Raw genomic sequence first — 22,796 nt, 5'->3', positions numbered from 1 at the left:
ATATTCTTTGAGTTGAGAGTTGGTCTCTCCAGTCTCCACCTTTCTCTTCTCTGTAGTAAGAAGACTGAGAAGGGTGCAATTGCAGCCCGCAATTTGGGGCATTCCTGCAATCTGCAGGAACCACCCTTTATGCTTCGATTGGTACATTTTTAAGCTAGGACTCCGGTACACAGGCAGGAGTGCTCCACTACAGTAGGTGGCCGAAATGCACAATAGCGTTGGATGCCAACCGCCGATAAACACCACAGAAGAAGAGGCGGGGTGACAACACCGGTAACTAGCTAGCTAGGGACACTGTAGATAGTGTGTGTCCCCCCCCCATTATTTTCCCGCAGTTCTGTTAACGACGGCGAGGGCAGAAGTTCAGCAGGCGTTAGCGATCGATACTGGGTGCTAGCTAACTAGGACTCTGGTACACAGCAGGCAGAATAGGTAGCCAGCTAGCTAACAATAGCTAGGACACTGGTAGACAGTATCCTTTGCCCCCGCCTGTCGAGCACTGTTTCTGCAGTTCTGATAATGGTGGCGAGGGCAGGTGTTTGGGAGGCGTTAGCGAAGGACACTGGTTACTAGCTAGTTAGCTAGCTAACTAGGACTCTGGTACACTGCTGGCAGGATAGGTAGCTAGCTAACGATAGCTAGCACACCGGTAGACAGTGTCCTTTGCCCCCACCTGTCAGACTGCTTTCTCTCACTTCTGTTAACGAAAGTGAGGGCAGGTGTTTGACAGGTGCGAGCAAGGACACTGTGTACACTGGTGTACAGTAGGCAGGATAGGTAGCTAGCTAGCGCACCGGTAGACAGTGTACTTCGCCCCCGCCTGTCGGCATTGTTTTCCTGCAGTTTTATTAACGACAGCGAGGGTAGGTGTTCGGCAGGTGGCCACGAAGGACACTGTGTGCTAGCTAGGGTTAATTCTCTAAAGGTTGAAACACTATATGAATGTAGGAGAAATATGTTGTGAAATGGTCCCATGGTGGCGATATACCAACCATTAAAACAATGAGTACGAAAAAATACAAATCTTTTTCTAAATATTTTTTTTTAAATATTTTTTTTAATGTATTATATGAAAAATTACATAATAGGCGCCACTTGACATTTTAACAATTAATTGGCTTTATTACTCTCTAGTTGTAATTTACTTATTATCTCTTCTAAAGTCTTCTGAAGATCAATCTTGTCACCCAGCAATTCCATCACTTTCGACAGGTCCAGAGTTTTGCTGTTGTCCTGTGTCGTATCTGGACAGGAATCTATGTGGCAAATTATGACAGTCCGTGAGTAAATTAACATTTACATCATCACAAGGATACAACATTTAGTTTTCCCCAGAAGCTACTTTGCAGTAAGGTATTGCTTATTTCTCCCCATGTGGGTGCATCTTCCGAACAGCATGCAAAACAGCACGTTGTTGTTGGCCTATCCAACACAGTATCAAAGCACAATCAAATCAACATTTATTTATATAGCCCTTCTTACATCAGCTGATTGATATCTCAAAGTGCTGTACAGAAACCCAGCCTAAAACCCCAAACAGCAAGCAATGCAGGCGTAGAAGCACGGTGGCTAGGAAAAACTCCCTAGAAAGGCCAAAACCTAGGAAGAAACAATATCAAATCTAGTTCGCTAGCTTATCATGCAGTCGGCGCTTCATTGATAACATTGCAAACTTTGGTTGAATCATTCTAAAATGGTAGCTTGGCCGCTGAAAATAATTTCTGGTGAAAACTCTAGGTAAGGTAAGATGCTTACCTTTCTGTGGGTTTGTGTATACAGCTGGTGGCAAATTGAGACAGTCCACCTGTTTCTTAAACACTTCCAGTTCAGCAGAGGTCAGCTCCTTTCTCTTACCTGTTCATCATAGGGAATAGAAAATGTATTATGAGCCAGAGGGCCCAAAATAAACATATTTTCAAATACATATATTTCACATATTGTATATCATGTCCCATTAGTTAAGTAGTAATACATTTTTAAATAAGACTATAGTACTGAATTTAGCATGATAGTTGTAATGTAATGTTCTTACTGAAGATATTCAGACTGCTGTAGTTGTTAACCAATGACAACTTATGGTGGGCAAGGAGGCAGTCAGGGCAGGTATTCAGGTAGGTCAGGGAAAAGGACAAAGGTCCCGCTATGGCACGCACAAACATACACACACACACACACACACTTTTTTTAACATGACATACCACATTGATTCACTATCCTTTAGTGCAAAGTCATATTATTATTTTGATGATTAGTAATAGTATTGTTATGGCTTTACTCACTTGAGGTAAATGTGTTGTTTTCCATGATCATTTCAGTGGTCATGCTAAAGCATTTGCCTCCACTGTTGAGTAATGAACTGAGATAAATATACTACAGTATTCAACTACAAATTCAATTATAAAAACACATTCATCACATTACACTCAAAAAACATTTCTCTAAGTTGTCTTTGTTCTTAGAACATTCCTGATGTCACACAATTTGACAATGTTCCCAGAGTATACCCAGCAAACCAAAACTGTTTCTGTGAATGTTCCCAGACCATTTCATTAAGTTGTGGGAAAGGTGTAAGAACATTCCCCCTAAAAGTTGTAATAACACAATCTGTCCAGTTGTGTTGATGATTATACAGTGTTGGTATTAATGTGGAAAAAACAGTCCTCTGATGTTGCAAGAATGTTAATAGAACATTTGTTATGTTATTTTAAAGTTGACAAAACATTTCATTTTGCTGTGAGAACAATGTGGGGACATTAGCACTCACATCTGACCCGTAGCACTCACATCTGTAATCATAAAGTGCTTTGGGAGCCTGGTTATGCCACATATTTTGTCTTGAACAGATGGTCAGGGAACCAGAACATAATGATAATTAATTTGTAGACTGCATATTAACCTCTATGGGCTAGGTGGGACGCTTGCGTTATTCAAATACCTTAGAAATGCAAAACCTTCAATTTTTCAAACATATGACTATTTTACACCATTTTAAAGATAAGACTCTCGTTAATCTAACCACACTGTCCGATTTCAAAAAGGCTTTACAACGAAAGCAAAACATTAGATTATGTCAGCAGAGTACCCAGCCAGAAATAATCAGACACCCATTTTTCAAGCTAGCATATAATGTCACATAAACCCAAACCACAGCTAAATGTAGCACTAACCTTTGATGGTCTTCATCAGATGACAACCCTAGGACATTATGTTATACAATACATGCATGTTTTGTTCAATCAAGTTCATATTTATATCAAAAACCAGCTTTTTACATTAGCATGTGACTAGCATGTGACTAGCATTCCCACGAACACTGCCGGTGAATTTACTAAATTACTCACGATAAACGTTCACAAAAAGCATAACAATTATTTTAAGAATTATAGATACAGAACTCCTCTATGCACTCGATATGTCCGGCTCGGGAAAGCACATTTTGCAATATTCTCAGTAGATAGCCCGGCATCACAGGGCTAGCTATTTAGACACCCAGCAAGTTTAGCACTCATCAAAGTCAGATTTACTATAAGAAAAATGTTATTACCTTTGCTGTCTTCGTCAGAATGCACTCCCAGGACTTCTACTCTCAATAACAAATGTTGGTTTGGTTCAAAATAATCCATAGTTATATCCAAACAGCGGCGTTTTGTTCGTGCGTTCAAGACACTATCCGAAAGGGTAAATAAGGGTGACGAGCATGGCGCAATTCGTGACAAAAAAATTCTAAATATTCCATTACCGTACTTCGAAGCATGTCAACCGCTGTTTAAAATCAATTTTTTTGCCATTTTTCTCATAAAAAAGCGATAATATTCCGACCGGGAATCTGCGTTTAGGTAAACAGACAAAAGAAAATAAAGCATTCGGTCGACTCGGGCACGCGCCTAAGCCCATAGTACTCTGATCGGCCACTTGCCAAAAGCGATAAAGTGTTTCAGCCAGAGCCTGCCTCGATATCGTTCAGCTTTTTCCCGGGCTCTGAGAGCCTATGGGAGCCGTAGGAAGTGTCACGTTATTGCAAAGATCCTCAGTCTTCAATAAAAAGAGCCAAGATGAAACACAACTTCTCAGACAGGCCACTTCCTGCATGGAATCTTCTCAGGTTTTGTCCTGCCATATGAGTTCTGTTATACTCACAGACACCATTCAAACAGTTTTAGAAACTTTAGGGTGTTTTCTATCCAAAGCCAATAATTATATGCATATTCTAGTTACTGGGCAGGAGTAGTAACCAGATTAAATCGGGTATGTTTTTTATCCGGCCGTGTCAATACTGCCCCCTAGCCCTAACAGGTTAACCGTAAGAACATATAAGAACATATATAATATTTGATTAAAACAATCATTTCAAATCTTGCTTGGGAATAGAAGCTGTTCAGGAGCCTGTTGGTGTCAGACTTGATGCTCCGGTACCGCTTCCATGCGAAAGCAGAGAGAACAGTCTATGGCTTGGGTTGCTGGAGTCTTTAACAATTTTCCTAGCCTTCCTTTCACACCGCCTGATATAGAGGTCCTGGATGGCAGGGAGCTTGGCCCCAGTGATGTACTGGGCTGTCCGCACAACCCTCTGTAGCGCCACCCTCTGTTGCCAGTGAAGATGCTCTCAATGCTGTAGCTGTAGAACTTTTTGAGGATTTGAGTGTCCATGCCAAATCTTTTCAGCTTCCTGAGGGGGAAGAGGCGTTGTCATGTCTTCTTCATGACTGTGTTGGTGTGTGTGGACCATGTTAATTCCTCAGTGATGTGGACACCGAGGAAACTCTCGGCTCACTCCACTATTGCCCCGTCGATGTGAATGGGGGCATGCTTGGACCTCCGTTTCCTGTAGTCCATGATTAGCACCTTTTTCTTGCTGACATTGAGGGAGATGTTGTCGTTGTCCACCACGGTTGTGCTATCAGTAAACTTAATGATGGTATCGGAGTCATGTAGTTGTGGGTAAACAGGAAGTACAGGAGGGGAGTAAGCACGCACCCCTGAGGGGCCCCCGTGTTGAGGGTCAGCGTGGCAGATGTGTGGTTGCCTACCCTCACCACTTGGGGGCGGCCCGTTAGGAAGTCCAGGATCCAGTTGCAGAGGGAGGTGTTCAGTCCCAGGGTCTTTAGCTTAGTGACGCGCTTGGAGGGCACTATGGTATTGAACGCTGAGTTGTAGTCAATGAACAGCATTGTCCAGGTGGGAGAGGGCAGTGTGAAGAGCAATCGAGATTGCGTCATCTGTGGATCTGTTGGGACTGTATGCGAATTGAATTGGGTCCAGGGTGTCTTGGATGATGGTGTTGATGTGAGCCATGTGAGCCACCCTTTCAAAGCGTTTCATGGCTACAGATGTGAGTGCTACAGCCATAGTCAATTAGACAGGTTACCTTGTCGTTCTTGGGCACAGGGACGTATTAATAACATTCCACCCATCAGGCCACTAGAGGACGATTTGGTCATTTGACTGCAGGAAAGGGCTACAAAATCTGTAACTATGTTTGGAAAATACCCTAATATAATGATGTAAGATGATTGAAATGGCATTTGTTTAAAAGTTTGGCAACTTCAAATAATAATGTTACACTACACATTAGCAGAACATTGCACCATTGTTTTCAGAATTTTTTCATACTATAACTTTTAGACCATTGAGAGGGTGACAGGTAGCCACATTTTTTGGTGGCAGTATATTGTAAATACATTACAGGAAAATTACATCCCTGGCAAACTCTGGTAGTTTTTACAGATGTTGTGAAGAACATTTTAGTAAATGTTAGGAGAACATTTACTAAAATGTCTCCCTTTCACCTAATTTATCATCTGATTTACTTAAAGGCACAGTACAGTAAAGAAACTTGATTTACCTATGTTTTATATACAGTATATTTCCGCACTGAGGTTGGAATAATACTATGAAATTGTGAAAATTACGATAATTCCATTTTAGTGTAAGAGCTGTTTGAAAAGACTGCCTCTAATTTCAGCCTGTTTTGGTGGTGTAACGGTTGTCCAAAGGAGTAGACCAAGGTGCAGCGTGGTAAGTGTTCATCTTGATATCTTATTTAAATCAGAACACTTAAACAAAATAATAAACAAAGGTAAACGACCGTCACGTCTTGCAGGCTTACCGAGCAGTACAAAAATAAGATCCCACAACTCAAGGAGACAAAAAGGGCTGCCTAAGTATGGTTCCCAATCAGAGACTGGAGAGACGCACAGGAGACTGGGTGCGCATAGCAGGCACAGGGTATACTGGGCCGTGGAGGCGCACTGGAGGTCTGGAGCTTTGGGCTGGCACACTCCGTCCTGGCTGGATGTTTATTTTAGCCCAGCAAGGGCGGAGCGCTGGCACAGTACGAACTGGTTTGTGCTGGTGAACGGGGGGTACTGTGCGTAGAGCTGGCGCAGGATAACCTGGGCCGAAGAGATGCACTGGAGACCAGGAACACTGAGCCGGCACACTCCTTCCTGGCTGACTGCCAACTCTAGCACGGCAACTGTGAGGAGCTTGCACCGAGTGCACCGGGCTGTGAGTGTGCACTGGCGCCATAGTGCGCATCACCGCATAACACGGTGCTTGCTCGGTCACTCGCTCCCCACGGCCCCGACTTCGCCAATCTCCCCGTTTGCCCCTCCAAATAATTTTTGGGCCGCTGCCTCTCGGGCTTCCGTTGTTGCCTTGCCTGTTCCTCCCAGTATCGCAGTTCCGCTTTCGCTGCCTCTATCTCCTCTTGCGGACGGCGGTACTCCCCAGGCTTTATCCAGGGTCCTGCCCCATCCAGGATTTCCTCCCAGGTCCAGTCATCCTGCCCACACTGCTTGGTCCTTTGGTGGTGGGATCTTCTGTAACGACCGTCGCTATGAGGGGACCAAGGTGCAGCGTGGTAAGTGTTCATCTTGATATCTTATTTAAATCAGAACACTTAAACAAAATAATAAACAAAGGCAAACGACCGTCACGTCTTGCAGGCTTACCGAGCAGTACAAAAATAAGATCCCACAACTCAAGGAGGGAAAAAGGGCTGCCTAAGTATGGTTCCCAATCAGAGACAACGATAGACAGCTGCCTCTGATTGGAAACCATACCTGGCCAAAACATAGAAATATAAAACATAGAATGACCACCCCACACCCTGACCTAACAAAATAGAGAAATAAACCGTCTCTCTCAGGTCAGGGCGTGACAGGTGGGATGGAGTTTTGGCATGGCTGGTGACATCACCAGGTGCTAAATTGCTTGTGGCGAAGATTTTTGTATATTTTAATTGAAAGCAATTACAGTGAGGTACTTCATTGCTAACCAGGAATTATTTTATATTGAGATAAAAACAGCTGCATTGGACCTTTTTTAAAAGGTAAAGTCTTTTGGTATTTTTTCCCCACTGTTGATACAGTCCCACAATGTCCTGCATGTCTGCAGTCACGTTTTCAAGATATTGGATATTCAAGCTATTCAATAAGTAATGTGTCACCGGCCACAACATCATGATGATAAAAAATGCAAAAAAATAATAATTGTGAGTGTTTAAAGTCCTCTGAACTCCTATAATATTAGCAGCTATTACATTAACATAAAAATTACTATGTGTGAACTTATAGGACATTTTCTGTTTTCTGTTCCTAAATGTGCTGAGAATGTTCCAAAACAAAGCAACTATCCTGCAACATTCCCAGAACGTTGTGGGAAGGTTGCAGCTAAATAACCATAGGACAACCACACTCTCACCATGCTCTAAGAAACATAGAATGTTTTGTGCTAGCTGGGTTTTCAAGTGTTCGTAAAAGCAAAGACGGGGTCATTTTTACGTGTTACAATTACTATTTGTGTTACAACGATGTTTGTTATTTTGTCATTTTCAACATGTTTTTAACATTCACATTTCCGGTACGGTATGCATACAGTCAACATAAAATAAACATGAAGCACATTGAAAGTCAATCATTTTCTTACATGTTGAACATCTGTAATTCTTTGACAGTGTTGTTCTGGAGCCCAGGAGAGACCTGAAGCCAGCCTGTGATCCATTCTTTTGCAGCATACTCCCTGCCACCAGGGACCTCAGTGCTCTCCGCGATAGAAATCCACTTACCCAAAATCTGCAAGATATATAGGACCCAGAGATACTGTATATATATATATATAGCATACCCCCGACGGCATTGCGCGTACCCCCTACCACAGTTTAGGAATACCTGGTATATACCGAACAATACAAACATAGATGGATAAAAGCTGTAGTTAGATAGGCAGGCAGAAAGACAGATTTTCTAACCAAATGTCTTAACAGATAGATAGATAGATAGATAGATAGATGGGTGGGTGGTGTGGGCGGGCGGGCGGGCGGGCGGACGGACGGACGGACGGACGGACAGATAGATAGACAGAGACTGCCTGACAGACATAGTACTAACATGGTTCGTGATGTTCGTCTCTAGGGGTCTCAGTAGATCCTCACAGGACAGAGGAGCTGCCAGTCCCACTGAGAGAAGGCTGAAGACAGAGATGACACACAGGACCAACATGTCTGACCACGTGTCACTAGAGTATATCTCCTGTGGTCTACTTGAAGCCTCGCTATATCTTCCTATGTCTGCCCTTTGGTGCACTAGCTGGATTAAACAACAGTGCCAGGGTAGCAGAAGAGTGCCAGTCTTATACCCATGAGGTTGCCCTCCCCTGGCCTGTGTACTCTGCAAAACATGTCTGTTTATGGGAACAGTTTCTGTTTGTGTTGGCTTTAGGTAGCCTAGCGGTTAAGAACTTTGGGTCAATAACCGAAAGGTTGATCGTTTGAATCCCCGAACTGACTAGGTGAAAAATAGGTTTATGTGGCCTGGTCAGTTATCGCAAAAACAAAACCACAAGAATATGAATAGCGATAACAACATAATCAACCACACTAAAAATAATCATAGATTGGCCAGTCATGATAACATTATAGTACAGTTTTGATGCTGCAGCCAGTGGATTCAAAGAGGTGTGAAGTAAATAAAAATATTCATGGTGTGACGTCTTTCTGGTCAGATGTTGCATGAACTTTGGATCAGTGTTTTATGTTTCGTGTTTCATGTTTTGTGTTTCATGTTCGGTGTTTTATGTTCCATGTCAAAATCATCCCAACGTCTCTACACTTGATTGTGGAACGCAATAAAGTTACTTTAAGATGATTTGGACATGGAAAACTATAATACTGTTTAGGGGATATTGACTTGCCTTGATTTTTTTGGGACAAAAATGCTAAACAGTTGCCAAGTAAACACCAGACAGTGGTCAGGTAAACCAAACCAAAACATGGATTGCTGTCTTACCTTGTCCATAGACTGCCTACAGGTTAAGGAAACTAATATGCCATTTTGTAATTTGGGTAAAATATCACATTAAGGCTAACATGTTATTTGAGAATATTACTTTTTTTATATTGACCTGTTCAAAAGCAATCATCTTTGAAACTGCATATGAAAACACCTAGAATAGGTTGTTGCATTTATGTCATAATGTAAAACTATGCTAACGTAGAGACTGAAAGGCTCTCTTTGAAATAATCCTACTGAATGGTATACGATACACCCAGAATAGAGAGGTGAAATATCATTCAACACTTAGTTGAAGTAAAGCCAACTCTTTTTATAGCACTAGGATATCTGTCAGTAGAGCCCCACATTTAAACATCCAGCTCAGTGAAACAGTAGTTTATTTTTCATCTCTTTCAAGCAGTGAATAAGCAGACTTTTGGCTTTTTTGTCAGTGTTGCATTGGACACGTTTTTGTCTTCTGTCAGCCATCTTGGACAGAACTTAACTGTCTGTCCGCTTAGACTCGCCTGTCAGTTGTCTCCACAGACAACAGACCACTTAGCGTTGTCATGCCAATATGCTAAGTCTTTTACAAAAGAGAGGGGGGTGACAAATAAGGCTTTTGCTAGATGGCTGTCATGACTCGACGTCCCAATTTTTCTGCATCATCCGGATTGGACTCAAATTACTGCAGACATTTGGGTGGCAGCTGTGAAAGCACCCTGACTTTTGTATGGGAAAGTTCTAGAAAAACATTTCAAGGCTAGCCACTACTCAAAACTCTTCACCAAGCAAAAACATCTTACAATGACTCAAATACATTATATCACAACCATATGAAGATCTTCTTTCATTTTTTTTTTTTTACAAAGCCTCTTAAACAAACCTTCCTTTTAAAATGTCTGTGTTGAGGACTGAAGCAGTACACAAATATGATCCTGTAACAAATAGAGCAATGGGTGGTTGGAGTGAAATGTTTATTTGTATTTCTTTTTTATTTAACTACTGTAGGCAAGTCAGTTAAGAACAAATTCTTATTTACAATGACGGCCTTCCTCGGCCAAACCCTAACCCGGACGACACTGGGCTAATTGTGCGCCGTCCTGTGGGACTCCCAATCATGGCCAGTTGTGATACAGCCTGGAATCAAACCAGGGTCTGTAGTGATGCCTCTAGCATTGAGATGCAGTGCCTTAGACCACTACACCACTCGAGAGCCCATAATAATAACCAGTGACTCAGTAATTTAGCATTTCATCAAAACCCCTCAGAGTCGGGGGACGAAAATGACTTAATATCCAGAGAGAGTATCAGGAGAGGAAACTGAGAGGTGCTGAACCCCATCACAGTGAACCATATAGTGGGAGTGAAGGCCAAAATGTCTGCTTACTTGTCTGCCAAAGTGATTGTGTAACAAATAACCCATGTCGTATGTGTGTGTGTGGATCTCTGTGTATGTGTCACACCACTGGCCTCTGTGAGGGGTATGCAAAGGACCCTGGCTTGCTGCCTCAGCGTTTTGGTCCCAAAATGACTGGTTTCATAGCAGCTGGTGTTGGGGGTGTGGGGATAGGAGTGGGCTCTCCTGTGTGTGTGTGTGTGTGTGTGTGTGTGTGTGTGTGTGTGTGTGTGTGTGTGTGTGTGTGTGTGTGGTGTGTGTGTGTGTGTGTGTGTGTGTGTGTGTGTGTGTGTGTGTGTGTGGGGGGGAGACCCAAGGTGACTGTTTGGGGCATCGCCAATGAAAACAACAGATAGGAGCCTGTACATGGGGGTCAGTGATTACTCTGGTAGATGAGTATGCCTGGGAGACATGCAGTACCAGCATGAATGACAGACAGACAGACATGGAGACAGACATGGTGACGGGCCTCAACAACTAGCCTGACTAGTATTCAAGAGTTAGTCTGTGTGTGTGTGTGTGTGTGTGTGTGTGTGTGTGTGTGTGTGTGTGTGCTGTTGTGTCTCCACTATGGTTAAATGAGATGACATGCTATTTTCAAATCGATTACCTAACTTTTGATTGATTACCTAACGTTTTTTGATTGATTACATGATTGAATTAAACCATTAATTAAACAATTAACTCGTTAATAGCCTAGGGCACCACGGAAGAGTTAGTTTATATAGAGCAGCTATCTCCCGAATCCACTCTTAAAGATCTGAAGATATTTTATATCAATAGCAGTCAATCATTAATTATTCTTTACCTTCTATCAGTCTCATCTGAATGTCATAAAATGGTTGGTTATCTGTAGCCAATGCTCCACGTGGTATAGTCTTGTCCTTTGGTAGAGTTGTAGTTTAAACCACTTCACACACCAGCGTCACCTGGCATGTTTTGGTCTTAGAAATTCAACCATTTGCAACCTTAGCTTACACTGGGGTTTGTGTAGTCTGGTGTGAATTTCATCAGGAGTGAGTTTTATACGTAACAGTAGAAAAGGGGTGGTCCATGACGCCTAATGTGATGTCTGGGCTCACGGGGGTGTGGCCACCGACTAGTTCATCTTTATATGAAAATCCATACTCTCATTTAGAAGGTTAACATCACATTACATCTTTCACAAATAGTTGAATGTTTAATCACATACGTTTCACAATATTTAGATGTAAACCGGACAGCTGGGAAAAGTACACTTTAAGAGATACAGTTATGTGTGTTTCTTGTCCTTCATGAGATCACCAAATGAAACACACTCATCATAACTGTCCCTTAAGTGTCCACGGACTATTCACACATTCTCAAAAGATTAGGAGTTTGGCCAAGTCTCTGTTCTGGGAGACTCTCTCCCTCAATACTGCATGGTAGTTGCTACCCAGTATTTACGACCGGGGGTAATAAACCTGGGTTAGGAGAGAGAGTGAGAGTGAGAGAGAGTGGGGGAAAGCTATGATCTACATCCAGAAGGGCCACGTCATGACACTGTCTTTGTGTAGGAATGTGTTTGTGTGCACATTAGTGTGCGCTTTAGACTGCTGTCTGGACAGCAAGCTCCTTTAACCTCTCCAGCGTCTCATCCCATCAGCGGAATCAAAATCCAGCGAAAAATCATATCGTCAATTAGCATAAAAAAAAATCATAATTAAAATTAAAAAAAAGTAATATTTTTTTTTTTATAGATACACCTCTCCTGAATCGACCCACGTCGTCCGATTTCAAAAAGGTTTTACAGGAAAAGCAAATCATTAGATTATGTTAGATGAGTCCATCGTAAAAAGCAGCTTCATAGCCATTTTCCGACCAACCACTTGCATCACATATAATCAAAAAACAGCTAAATGCAGCACTAACCTTTTACAAACTTCATCAGATGGCACCCCTAGGACATCATGTTATACAATGCATGCATTCTTTTGTTCAATAAAGGTCATATTTATATATAAAAACAGCATTTTACATCGGCGTCTGACGTTGACTAAATAATTTCCCCTCAAATGCGTCCCGGTAAACAATGCTACAATTCCCTAAATTACTATCCGATAACGATTTTTTAAATTTATATTGTCAATCTAACATTTATAGATGAATATCTCTTGAGAACACCTGTCATACCAGATTTTAAATTAACTTTACTGGGTAATCACACTTTGCGATAAAAGGAGATGCGATACTCAGAAAATGAGCTAATATACAGAGCTCGGCGCCATCTTGGAAACAATCGCATGTCACATCTCATCTTGTATAATATTGTCAATAATCGCCTACCTTTAGTTGTCTTCATCAGAAAGCATCCCAGGTCCACAACAGATGTATTTTCGGTCAAAAAGTCCATACTTCACGTTCCATTAGCCTGCTGTTGGTAGCGCGTCCTATGGCTCTCTCCAAGCGCAGGGCTGAAGTTCCGGATAAAATGAGATTCTCCCGCCTGTAGGTTCGTTCAAACATGTCAAACGTTGTAAAACATTAATCTTCAGGGCCTGTAACACCAAGAGAGCCAATAAGATTCGAGGGGGATGATTTCATTGCCTTTAAAACCGTTTCCAAAGGTGGGGGTAGACATGGCCGCCGGCGTCATAATGGTGATGGCCCATCCCCTGTGACCAATTTCCAACGTGTCTCATTCACTGAGTTTCGACTGTATAAGGCTCAAACCACTGTGAAAAGACTGGCGACATCTAGTGGAAGCAATAGGAAGTGCTCACTGAACCATGGTTAACGGTGTGATTTATAGGGAAAGATGAGAAGTCGAGTCCACAATTCTGAATTCCACTTCCTGTTTCAATCGGTCTCGGGGTTTTGACTGCCATTTGAGTTCTGTTATACTCACAGACACCATTCAAACAGTTTTAGAAACTTTAGGGTGTTTTCTATCCATATATAATAAGTATATGCATGCCCTAGCTTCTGAGTTTGATTAGTAGGCCGTTGAAAATGGGAACGATTTTTTTTCAAAATGCGCTGTGGCGCCCCCTATCCTAGGGTATCCTCAAGAGGATAATCAAAGGTTAGAAGGGACACAGACATTCTCAGTAGAACTAACAAGGTTTCAGTTCATCTCTCCCAACCTTAGTGTAAAAGTAGAGTTCATAGTAGGTCTCTGACACAGAAGTCAAGCCCATTCATTTCTGCCCAATACACCAACACAACAACAAGCATTGTGGTACAGAGGGGTTGGCTGACAACCTCATGAAAATTATCCGTGAGCATCGATGTGGCTGGAAGGCATGCGTTGTTATGATTCTGAACGGTCAGATAGCTAGATAGCTAGCAACAATGAAGCTGACGTGGGGAATCGTAGGTGGCTCGTTTCAGCTTGTATCTTGTTATTGATACCATGTCTTGTTTTGAGGTGTTTTGACATAATGTCTATTGTAATATGGCTAAAATTGGCTAGCTAGTTAACCCATAACTGTAATGTTGTACAATGCCTTCAGAAAGTATTCACACCCCTTGACTTTTTCCAAATGTTGTGTTACAAAGTGGGATTAACATTTATTTAATTGTATTTTTATGTCAACAATCTACGCAAAGACAAATTCTAACATTTCTATGAAAAAATATGGAAAATAAAACACCAATATATCTTGACTAGATAAGTATTTAACCCCGTGAATCAATAAATGCTAGAATCACCTTTGGCAGAGATTACAGCTGACAGTATTTCTGGGTAAATCTCTAAGCATTTTACACACCTGGATTGTGAAGCATTTGCCTACTATTCTTCTCTAAATTCTTCAAGATCTGTGAAATTGATTATTGATCATTGCTAGATAACCATATTCAGGTCTTTCCATACATTTTCAAACAAATTTAAGTTAAAACTGGTGACTGTAACTCAGCTGAAAGGTGAATTCATATCCCAGTGTCTGGTGGAAAGCAGACTGAGCCAGGTTTTCCTCTAGGATTTTGCCTGTGCTTAGCTCCATTCCATTAGTTTTTTATCATGAAAAACTCACCAGTCCTTAATGATTACAAGTAACCTCATAACATGATGCAGCCACCACTATACTTGAAAATATGGAGCGTGGAACTCAGCAATGTGTTATTTGCCCAAAACATAAAACATTGCATTCAGGACAAAAAAATGTATTGCTTTGCCACATTTCTTGCAGTATTACTTTAGTGCCTTGTTGCAAACAGGATGCATGTTTTGAAATATTTTATTCTGTACAGGCTTCCTTCTTTTCACTCTATCAATTGGGTTAGTATTGTGGAGTAACTACGATGTTGTTGCTCCAACCTCAATTTTCTCCTATCACAGCCATTTAAATCTGTAACTGTTTTAAAGTAACCATTGGCCTGGCCTCATGGTGAAATTCCTGAGCAGTTTCCTTCCTCTCCGGCAACTGAGTTGAGGAAGGACGCCTGTATTTTTGTTGTGACTGGGAGTATTGATATGCCATCCAAAGTGTAATTAATAACTTCAGCTTACAGATAATTGTATGTGTGGGGTACAGAGATGAGGTAATCATTCAAAATAGTTAAACACTATTATTTTACACCGAGTGATTCCATTGAACTTATTATGCGACTTGTTATACACATTTTTACTCCTGAACTTATTTAGGCTTGCCAAAATAAAGACGTAGAATACTTATTGACTCAAGACATTTCACCATTAAATTTTTAATCCATTTTGTAAACCTAATTCCACTTTGACATTATGGGGTATTGTGTGTAGGCCAGTGACCCAAAATCTAAATTTAATTCAATTTTTATTCAGGCTGTAACACAACAACGATGTGGAAAAAGTTAAGGTGTATGAATACTTTTTGAAGGCACTGTATTTGAGAGACAACAAGTGCTCATTGTGCAAATGTATTTATGTTTTCAATAAACATTGAGACTGAATTTATTTAAAAAAAATTAGATATACAGTTGCAAGAAAAAGTATTTGAACCGTTTGGAATTACCTGGATTTCTACATAAATTGGTCAAAAAATGTGATCTGATCTTCCTCTAAGTCACAACAATAGACAAGCACAGTGTGCTTAAACTAATAACACACAAATTATTGTATTTTTCTTGTCTATATTGAATGCATAATTTAAACATTCACAGTGTAGGTTGTAAAAAGTTTGTGAACCCCTAGGCTAATGACTTTTCCAAAAGATAATTGGAGTCAGTAGTCAGCTAACGTGGAGTCTAATCAATGAGACGAGATTGGAGATGTTGGTTAAAGCTGCCCTGCAATATAGAAAACATTCACAAAATGAGTTCACAAGAATTCACAAGAAGCATTGCCTGATGTGAACCATGCCTCGAACAAAGGAGATCTCAGAAGACCTAAGATTAAGAATTGTTGACTTGCATAAAGCTGGAAAGAGTTACAAAAGTATCTCTAAAAGCCTTGATGTTCATCAGTCCACAGTAAGACAAATTGTCCATAAATTGAGAAAGTTCAGCACTATTGCTACTCTCCCTAGGAGTGGCTTTCCTGCAAAGATGACTGCAAGAGCACAGCGCAGAATGCTCAATGAGGTTAAGAAGAATCCTAGTGTCAGCTAAAGATTTACAGAATTCTCTGGAACATGCTAACATCTAAAACACTAAACAAGAATGGTGTTCATGGGAGGACACCACGGAAGAAGCCACTGCTGTCCAAAAAAACATTGCTGCACGTCTGTTCGCAACAGAGCACCTGAATGTTCCGCAGCGCTACTGGCAAAATATTCACAGATTAACAGACAGATTGACAGATTAAACCAAATTTGAGTTGTTTGGAAGGAACACACAACACTATGTGTGGGAAAAAAAGGCACAGCACACCAACATCAAAACCTCATCCCAACTGTAAAGTATGGTGGAGGGAACATCATGGTTTGGGCTGCTTTGCTGCGTCAGGGCCTGGACAACTTGCTATCATCGACGGAAAAATGAATTCCCATGTTTATCAAGACATTTTGCAGGAGAGTGTAAGGCTATCTGTCCACCAATTGAAGCTCAACAGACGTTGAGTGATGCAACAGGACAACGACCCAAAACACAGTAGTAAATCAACAACAGAATGACTTCAACAGAAGAAAATACGCCTTCTGGAGTGGCCCAGTCAGAGTCCTGACCTCAACCCGATTGAGATGCTGTGGCATGACCTCGAGAGCGGTTCACACCAGACATCCCAAGAATATTTCTGAACTGAAACAGTTTTGTAAAGAGGAATGGTCCAAAATTCCTCCTGACCGTTGTGCAGGTCTGATGTGCAACTGCAGAAAACGCTTGGTTGAGGTTATTGCTGCCAAAGGAGGGTCAACCAGTTATTAAATTCAAGGCTTCACATAGTTTTTCCACCCTGCACTGTGAATGTTTACATGGTGTGTTCAATAAAGACATGAAAACGTATAATTTTTGGTGTGTTATTAGTTTAAGCAGACTGTGTTTATCTATTGTTTTGACTTAGATGAAGATTAGATTACATTATATGACCAATTTATGCAGAATTCCAGGTAATTCCTAAGGGTTCACATACTTTTTCTTGCCACTGTATATACAGTACCAGTCAAAAGTTTGGACACACCTACTCATTCAAGGGTTTTTCTTTATTTTTACTATTTTCTACATTGTAGAATAATAGTGAAGACATCAAAACTATGAAATAACACATATGGAATCATGTAGTAACCAAAAAAGTGTTAAACAAATCAAAACATTTTATATTTGAGATTCTTCAAAGTAGCCACCCTTTGCCTTGATGACAGCTTTGCACACTCTTGGCATTCTCTCAACCAGTTCATGAGGAATGCTTTTCCAACAGTCTTGAATACAGATGTGCATCTGTTGGTCACAGATACTGTACCTTAAAAATGTAGAAAATATAAAAAAAAGAAGAAAAACCCTTGAATGAGTAGGTGTGTCCAAACTTTTGACTGGTACTTTATATATAAACGTAACATGTAAAGAAGGCACGACAACGCATCTTCCCCTTCAGGAGGCTGAAAAGATTTGGCCTTGGCCCTCAGATCCTCAAAGTTCTATAGCTGCATCATTGAGAGCATTTTGACTGGCTGCATCACTGTAACTGCTTGACATCCGAACGCAAGGCGCTACAGAGGTTAGTGCGTACAGCCCAGTACATCACTGGGGCCGAGCTCCCTGCCGTCCAGGACCTCTATACCAGACGGTGTCAGAGGAAGGCCCCTAAAATTGTTAATAGTCATAGACTGTTCTATCTGCTACCATACGGCAAGCGGTACCAATTCACTAAGTCTGGAACCAACAGGACCCTGAACAGCTTCTACCCCCGAGCCATAAGACTGCTAAATAGTCCACGTAGCTATTGGTTAACTATTTAAGTATCTGTATTGACTCATCTCTGTTTATTATCTATCCTGTTGCCTAGTAACTTTATTCCCACCTATATGTGCATACTTACTTCAATTACCTTGTGCCCCTGCACATCGACTCAGTACTGGTACCCCGTGCCAAGTCTACACCAGTTTTTTATAAAGCGTGTGACAACTATTTGATTTGATTTGATTATAGAGAATCAGCCTGTCCCTTGGTTCATCCATTGGGTATATTGAGAGTCCCACCCCTAGGGTAGTGGGATGGGATCTACTGGGGGAGTCTTGTCAATACATTATTGACACTCATCGCAATGTTTGCTCTGTCGGAACATTGATGATGAGTGAAGTGTTAAGTTGATGTGGGTGTAAGAGGAAGTAGTCACATGCCTTTTTTTCCAACACTGTAGCAACCTTAACTCAACACCTAGCGATCTGGTCGAAAGGTTTGTATCTCTTGGCGTAGTCGCTAAGGTGTTGGGTTGACGGTAATGGGACCCGGGTTCCAGTCCCTGTTTGGGCTACCACCAAATTCACTATAAATTGTAGGCTATTGTCAGAGATGATCCCCATTGGAATGAATGGGATACCAGATGCCCTCTGGTGTACTATTAATTTAATCTGACTTTTACAAAACCTTTACAATGTTTGGACCATACTAATGGAGCCATGAGCTGTACCAGGGCCTGTATTTTGCTTGAACCTTTAGTCCCAGGTTTAGTGACAAACAAAGCTACGGTCACTAAGAGAAATCTCTTTTGCATTTGTGTCGGACCTGGACGTCAATTTTCATAGTTCATCCCTGTTACTTCAATTACCAATACAGGACATCACACCAACGCTAAGTCACTTTACACATTCCTGTCCTGATTTCTCGCCATCACTCCTGGCGCTTTCTCTCAACACCCACTCCCTCTCTATACCCTTATCTGTCTCTCTCTCATCCCTTCCTCTCTATCTGTAATCTTCTCCCTGTTTTGACTGGCAGTGCCACAGGAGGCACTGTCGTCTGTCCTTCCTTACTTCAGTTACCTCTGCTGTAGTTTAGGTGTGGATTCAGTGATGTGTGGCTTTGACTTTCTTGTCTGGTTTCAGGTTCAGCCAGTAATGGACTATTCATCATTGGAAAAACAAAGATCTAGACAGAATTGCTTCCTTACCACAAGCTTACTCTGGTGTAATAATGTACACTGATCAAAAATATAAATGCACAATGTAAAGTGTTAGTCCCATGGTTCATGAGCTGAAATGAAAGATCGCAGAAATGTTCCATGCGCACAAAAAGCTTATATCTCTCAAAATGTGTGCACAAGTTTGTTAACCTCCCTGTTAGAGACCATTTCTCCTTTGCCAAGATAATCCATCCACCTGACAGGTGTACCATATCAAGAAGCTGGTTAAACACCATGATCATTACACAGGTGCACCTTGTGCTGGGGACAATAAAAGGCCTTTCTAAAATGTTCAGCACGATAATGCATTTCGTAAGTATCTGTACACAATTCCTGGATGCTGAAAATGTCCCAGTTCTTCCATGGCCTGCTTACTCACCACACATGTCACCCATTGAGCTTGTTTGGGATGCTCTGGATCGACGTGTACAACAGCGTGTTCCAGTTCCCGACACAATCCAGCAACTTCACACAGCCGTTGAGGAGGAGTGGGACAACATTCCACAAGCCACAATCAACAGCCTGATCCTCTCTATGTGAAGGAGATGTGTCGCGCTGCATGAGGCAAATGGTCACATCAGATACTGACTGGTTTTCTGATCCATGCCCCTACCTTTTTTTAAGGTACAGTATCTGTGACCAGCAGATGCACATCTGTATTCCTAGTCATGTGAAATTCATAGATTAAAATCCATAGACTAGGGCCGAATTAATTGATTTACATTGACTGATTTCCTTATTTATGAACTCTAACTCTTTGAAAAATCTTTGACATTGTTGCGTGTTGCATTTATATTCTTGTTCATTGTACATTGGGAAAGATGGCATCTGAGATGTAATCCTATGTAGGCTGATGATGGTTAGGTCAAGAGAAGTCAAATGAAAGTGTCACGCCCTGACACTTTCATTTCATCTGTAATAGGTCAGAGCATGACTAGGTTTTTTTTCTAGTTATTATAGTTCTATGTTGGTGTGTGAGTATGGTTCCCAATTGGAGGCAGCTGAATATCGTTAATGCTTTGTTGTTTTGAATTTTCACTGTAATAAATATGTGGAACTCTACTCACGCTGCGCCTTGGTCCGATTAATAAAACAACGGTCGTGACAGAATATCCCACTATTACAGGACCAAGGAGCGTGCCCGGGAGATAAAGGAGAGTTGGACATGGGAAGAAATACTGGGTGGATGCGAGACCCTTCCTTGGCTGGAGTCGCCGAGGAGTATAGGAGGACAGCGACGACGCCGTTGTCCACGGCCACAAATAGCCCAAGGGAAACCCCAAGATTTGTTTTGGGGGGGGCACAAGGGGCGATCGGCCGAGCCGAGGAGAGAGCCAGAGACCGTCTGGGAGTCGAAGGAGCTGTTGGAGGAGGGAGATCGGAGAGAGATGTTGGTTAGGTGTATACTGCAGCACAGGCGCCCTGAAGAGCGTGTCATCAGTCTGGCTCAACCTGTGCCGGCTTCACGCACCAGGCCTCCAGTGCACCTTCCCAGTCCGGTACGTTCTGTGCCGGCTCCCCGCACTCACCCTGAAGAGTGTGTCACCAGTGACGGTCTACAGCCCAGAACCTCCAGTGACGGTCCACGGCCCGGAGCTTCCAGCAACGGTTCACAGTCCAGAGCCTCCAGTGACGGTCCACGGCCCGGAGTCTTCCTCTGCGCCGGTGCCCAGTCCAGGCATGGCGTCCAGTCCCGCTCAATGGCCGGAGCCTTCCTCTGCGCCGGCCCAGTCCGGCGGCGCCAGTCCCGCCCAGGCCGGAGCCTCCCGCCCGGGCCCGTCCAGGCGGCACCGTCCCGCTCCATGACCGGAGCCTTCCTCTGCGCCGGTGCCCAGTCCAGGCATGGCGTCCAGTCCCGCTCCATGACCGGAGCCTTCCTCTGCACCGGTGCCCAGTCCAGGCATGGCGTCCAGTCCCGCTCCATGACCGGAGCCTTCCTCTGCGCCGGTGTTCAGTCCAGGCACGGTGTCCAGTCCCGCTCCGTGGCCGGTGCCTTCCTCTGTGCCGGTGCCCAGTCCAGGCACGGCGTCCAGGCCTGCTTCATGGCCGGGCTGAAGCGGGTGCTACGTCCTGCACCGGAGCTGCCACTGACGCTAGTACCCCCCCCCCCCCCCGCACCCCGCACCCTCCCCATCTAGGTTCAGGTTTTGCGGTTGGAGTCCGCACCTTTGGGGGGGGGGGTACTGTCATGCCCTGACTATAGAGAGCCCTCAGGGTTCTCTATGGTGTAATAGGTCAGAGCGTGACTAGGTTTTTTTCCTAGTTATTATAGTTCTATGTTGGTGTGTGAGTATGGTTCCCAATTGGAGGCAGCTGAATATCGTTGCCTCTAATTGGGGATCATACTTAGTGTGTCCCTTTTCCCACCTGCATTGTGGGATATTGTTTGTATGAGTGCGTATGTGCGCTACGTATTGCACGTTCGTTAATTCTTTGTTGTTTTGAAGTTTCACTGTAATAAATATGTGGAACTCTACTCAGGATGCACCTTGGTCTGATTATTTAAACGACGGTCGTGACAGAAAGGAAAGACTTAAGAGATTCTAGTGTAAATCCTTTGGTAACATATTATTTTCTGTAAATTTTTAGAAGATTTCCATACGGTACGTAATTAACTTTTCTCATGCATATGCATACAGTATGTATCTGTGTACATGTGTATCCATATCTCCACATAATCTCGCCCTTCTCTGGTCAGGCATTCTGTGGGCATCCCCATGCAGAGTGCTGCTCCACTGTTCTCTGTGCACCCAAGGACCCCTGTGGAGTGAGCAGCTGAGAGTGTGACTTCATCCCGGAGGCAGAACATGGAGACTGGCTCAATCAGACAGAGCGAGCTCGCGCTGTGCTCAACTTCCCTTAGCGATCTTAGCCTTCACGCTAACATAGCCAGAGCAAGAGCCCAAGACCTGTCAAAAAACATCTCTCTCAAAATGGTTGCCCCGAACAAGCTACGGTACTGCGTAAAGAAGTGACTTATAAGAAAAAGTCACTATCTGGTAGCCTAATAGGCATCTTCTCCATCCGAGGAGTCAAAGTGATTTTTTTTCAGTAACTCGACGAATGTCTTTTAAAAACACAAAGCCCAGGCTGTAGATATAAGGCCATATTGAGTCATTAGGCTTTTTAAATGGTGAGTCATTCTATTGTATTACATTGCCCTCTACAAGACGACAATATTACAGTATTACCACCATGGCCATTAGTGATTATCTAACTAGTGAGAAGTATTGGGGTAGAATATTTCAAAAGGCTACGGAGGTCATTTGTGCCTCTTCTGTACCTCTGCAGCCTCTTGTGACTGATGCAAGAACATAGCCAATTTCCCAGTGCTTTTAAAAAAATAACTTTTCACACCTTAATTGCATGTAATTACAGAAAAAGGTTGACAAGGAAGCTGCTTCCAGCGTAGACACTTTCAACCTTTCTTTTTCTCTATATGTCTATATCCATCTCTCTCGCTCTCTCTCTCTCCTTTCTCGTCTCTCTCTCTCCTCTCTCTCGCTCTCTTTTCTATTCTCTCTCCTCTCGCCTCTCTCTCCTCTCTTCCATGGCCTGCATACTCACCAGACATGTCACCGATTGAGCTTGTTTGGGATCTCGCTCTCCTTTCTCTTCTCTCTCTCTCACC

General features: G+C 42.6%; 1 protein-coding gene and 1 long non-coding RNA gene across 2 annotated transcripts in view; one reads left to right on the top strand and one right to left on the bottom strand.

The window, feature by feature from the left end:
• Positions 1-22,796, top strand: part of LOC145850464 (kinesin-like protein KIF26A) — an 89,162-nt gene that overhangs the window by 9,032 nt on the left and 57,334 nt on the right. The window lies entirely within an intron of this gene.
• On the bottom strand, positions 1,038-8,592 carry LOC106571128 (uncharacterized). Its single transcript, XR_014380595.1, has 6 exons — positions 8,391-8,592; positions 7,930-8,075; positions 2,280-2,341; positions 2,033-2,140; positions 1,756-1,854; positions 1,038-1,256 (listed from the first exon to the last, which is right to left on the bottom strand). It is a non-coding gene; the product is annotated as an uncharacterized LOC106571128 (long non-coding RNA).

The sequence above is a fragment of the Salmo salar genome, chromosome 15, assembly GCF_965601325.2.
Source record: "Salmo salar chromosome 15, fSalSal1, whole genome shotgun sequence".
In the NCBI taxonomy this organism is placed as follows: domain Eukaryota; kingdom Metazoa; phylum Chordata; class Actinopteri; order Salmoniformes; family Salmonidae; genus Salmo; species Salmo salar.
Note: the sequence above shows the minus strand (reverse complement) of the source record. Positions and strands in the feature narration are given on the sequence as shown.